The sequence below is a fragment of the Adiantum capillus-veneris genome, chromosome 25 (assembly GCF_014529385.1).
Source record: "Adiantum capillus-veneris isolate H3 chromosome 25, ASM1452938v2, whole genome shotgun sequence".
NCBI lineage: Eukaryota > Viridiplantae > Streptophyta > Polypodiopsida > Polypodiales > Pteridaceae > Adiantum > Adiantum capillus-veneris.
Window position 1 is genome coordinate 38,938,712 of NC_140955.1, and position 4,048 is coordinate 38,942,759.

Below are 4,048 nucleotides of genomic sequence, written 5' to 3' on the forward strand. Positions count from 1 at the left end.
AGTTTCTCTTTCATTAGCAAAATCAAAGCTATCAACATTTATTTCAATCTCTTTTCCCTTGTCATCCATACTAATAAATTTTAGGTGTAAATTTTACTTGTACCTTGGCACTTCAAGCCCTAGTTGCTACTCCTCTTTACCTTCAAAGATAAGCACTCAAGCATTTATACCCGTGGCTCAAATATTATTAATTGCAAAGAATAGAAGAGAGGGTTCAACAAAGCCAAGACAGCACAGGTTCCTGTCAAGCTTCTAATAGCTCAATAATGGTTAATCCATAGGCAAGCCCTATAGGACTCCATTATTAAGACCATAGCTCTCGACCGTGTCCTCGTTAACTACATAAAGCAGGTGTGCTTCAAGGATGAAAATCCCTATTCTACTTACTCTTTGCAATTAATAACACTAGCCATTTGTAGCAAGCTTGCACACCTCTCTTCTTTGAGCAAGAAGAGGGAAACCAATAGCTCTGATACCAATGTAACATTTAATGCACTAGTAACTTATGTGTAGTGGAAATTGATAACATAGTGAGCATTTCATTAAGAACAAGTTTCCTATGAGCATAGAGAGAGTACTTAATTTGAGAAAGCAACTTAGCAATTTACACCTAGCTAATTTGGCATTGACAATACTTGAAAAGAGAGAGAAATAGAACAATCGACAACATTTGAGGACCGGATTTACATGGAGACGGTCCCCCCTCCATAAAGGCTTTGTTTTATAGCTTCTCCCATCAACGGATACTTTTGTACAATACAATCTTTGTGTTCCTTGATAAAACTAGATGGTGTAATGAAGATGGAAGCTTCATACACCAAATTATGCTTGAAAGATAGACCTACTGTCCCTAGCCTCAGTCCCAAGACCTCACACACCTTCAAAACTGGTGAAAGCTAGCAGGGAAGAGGATAGATTGAGAGGAAGAAGATGTATCTTACGAGAAAGAAGTATTATCCTCACATAATCACTCTAATAGCATAGCTTAGCTTAGTAATTAGCATGGTAGAGCAGATGAGCATGCCATTGAAGCTTGTCTTTTGGTTGGATTTGCATTCCATAGCCAAGAGTTGTGGGTGTAGGCCTCTACTTCTCAATGCTTGGAGAAGGAGATGGAGTTCTTCTTGCACACATCAATTGTGTGTGTGTGTGTGTGTGTGTGTGTGTGTGTGTGTGTGTGTGTGTGTGTGTGTGTGTGTGTGTGTGTGTGTGTGTGTGTGTGTGTGTGTGTGTAGCATTGTGTTAGAGTAAAATGCAGCTCCTTCTCTCATCTTGGCCAACCCCTCTTGCTAAATGCTCATGTTGGCCTCCCATTGGCTCATGTAAAGCTTAGCCAATCACAAATTAGAAGCATAGTTGATAGCCTTTTGACAAGTGTCCCCCTTTTCCCTTTTGTGAGAGCTTTAGGTAATTAAATAATTAATTTAAACTCTCATTGGACCTTTTTGTCTTCTGGCCAATAGGAATCAAGCAAGCCATTGGGCTGTTGGATGCTCATTGGACCCCTTGGTAGACTGTCCAATCAATAGTCTTCTAGGGAGCTTAATTTTCTATTGGCTCTTTTATCAATAATTTTAAATTGATTAGACTAAATTTACTCTATCCTAATTCTCATTGGTCCACCTCTATGGCCATCCAATAGGATTTGAGGGAAGCTTGGGGGCAACTGATCTAGGAGCCTGACATGTGTCCTGTATTCCTCTTGTGTAAAGGGGGAGCTTTGGTGTGTGTGTGTGTGTGTGTGTGTGTGTGTGTGTGTGTGTGTGTGTGTGTGTGTGTGTGTGTGTGTGTGTGTGTGTGTGTGTGTGTGTGTGTGTGTGTGTGTGTGTGTTTCTCTCTCATCCCCTACTCTTATGGCTTGCCCCCTCCTTGATAGGGATGTGGGAAGACAATTTAAACTTCCCATGACCATCCAATTTTCCCCTACATTGGCCTTTGGACTATTGAATTAAAATTAGGAACCTTGGCCTATGGAAGTCTTAATGGAACTGAACCGTAGGTATTTTAAGCCCCATTGAAGCACATTGCTCTTCTGCAGACTGTTCCCCTTTGGATCCCTATTTTCCCTCCTTTGGATCCTTGCAAAGACCGGTATGGCAGCCTTACCAATATTCTAGCTTTTACTCCCCTAGTACTTCCCCATATTAAATGATCAGTTTAAATTGAGAAAATCATTTGGGAGAATTAAATATTAGTTTTTATGACAGTGATGGATTCAATGGATGTGCTAGGGCATCTGGATTAAGTGGACTCTATTGCTTAAGAAGAATAGGATGGAGAGCATATGAGGGTGAAGAGAGGACACCAGGAAGGGGAGGGAAGAGGAGGTGAGACAAAGAGGGGTGGAAAAGGAGGGAAACAAAGATCGTGAGAAGATTCAAAAAACCTTTTGGATCGATGAAAGAGACCGTTTTGAGGTAAAAGGAACATGTACTTGAAAGTTGCCTCAAATTGTGGCTCAAAGAAAATTCATTTTAGAAAATCAAATGCAATTTCCAAAAAGAAGAGTCAATAGCGAAAGCCCTCCCCTCATTGGCTTAGAGCACTCTCTCTCTCTAAACGTTAAAAGACAAAAAAGAGACCTCCCCTAATGTTATCGCCATCCTATTTTTTTTACTCTATTAGCTTCTTTGAAAAATTCAATTTCAAATTTTATATGTTTATACCTGCACAAATATCAGCGTCAGTATCGATGCAGATACTAACACTCATACCAATTCATATACTGATGCTACTACTGGTGGCCTACTCTACAAACTGACACACAAGGGTCCAAATTAATTATATGGAGCACTTCTTGCCCCTCACTTCCACTCACAAGCCTCTCTCTGGCTGAATCTAGTAGCGGCAATTGCCCCATGACTAGAATGTCACGGCCACTATGGTCACCACCACGTGTGTCATGCCAATCTCCTCTGTCAAATCTATATTACTATAATCTCTGTCTAGCTTACCTTTGTCTTTGTCTTCCTGTGAGTTTCTAATTTTGTCTTTGACTTCAAACTCCCAAGCCAAAAAAAATATCAAGTCACATTTATAACAATTGTGGTCGGACCATGTGCATATAGAGGCAACTAACTGAGTACTGGTACTTTCATCCTTGTCAAGTTTGCCTTTGCCTTTTGTACTCAAGCAAATTTGTCCATTTGCTTTTGGCTTCACAATCTCAAGCCAAACAATTGTCCGGTTTCCTTGAGAACTTTTGTTCAGCATAGGCTGCTAACTAGATGGTTGATCTGCTATCCATAGCCATTTGTTGGTTTTGGTCGATGTTGGGGGCACTCAAGCAAGGGGGGCCATGTTGAAGTTACAAGATATGGATACTTGTGCTCCTTCTTGCACTCCAAGGGCCGCAAAATTCCACCAAGCCGCACCAAAAAAATCGTTCGAGGCCCTAGTCGCCTTTTCAAGGCCGCTCCAAAATCCCTCCTTGCAATCCTAGTCAACTTTTTCCTTTCCTTCTGACTTAAGGTGCCCACATTTTTACCTTGAAAATTTGCCATATCTTCGCAAAATATCCCAAGTGATTGCTTTACCAAGAGACCCTCCAGCTGTTGCATTTCAAAATGCAAAGGGGGAAGTGTGTCAAAGTTGTCTTGCTACAGAGTTTTAAAATGTTAGGTGGGAAGGGGGTTCACCGCTCATGCCAAGAGGGAGGGGGGTCATTGCAGTTGTCGCCAAGAGGCTGTCGTTGAACCCTGTGTTTTAAAACACACGCATTGTGGCTGTCTCCGGTGCCGCTGTCTTTTCCCGCCGTCGTCGGCATTTCAACACGCTTGGAGAGTGGGAAGATGGTCGCCTTGGGCTGCCAATGGGCAACGTCTTAAAACGTAGCCCGTAGTGGGGATTGGTGAAGGATCCTCCAATTAGGTAGCATTTTGCAACGCCACTGCATAGGGGAAATAGTAGCATCACCGACTACAAGCCTGAGATTCTCCATGGTTCTCTTCAAGGTTCTCCATGATTCTCCATGGTTCTCTTCAAGGTGTTGCCTTGCTCCACCAAGGTGAGGAAGCACACATCTCTGATACCATGTCAAAGTCGATGA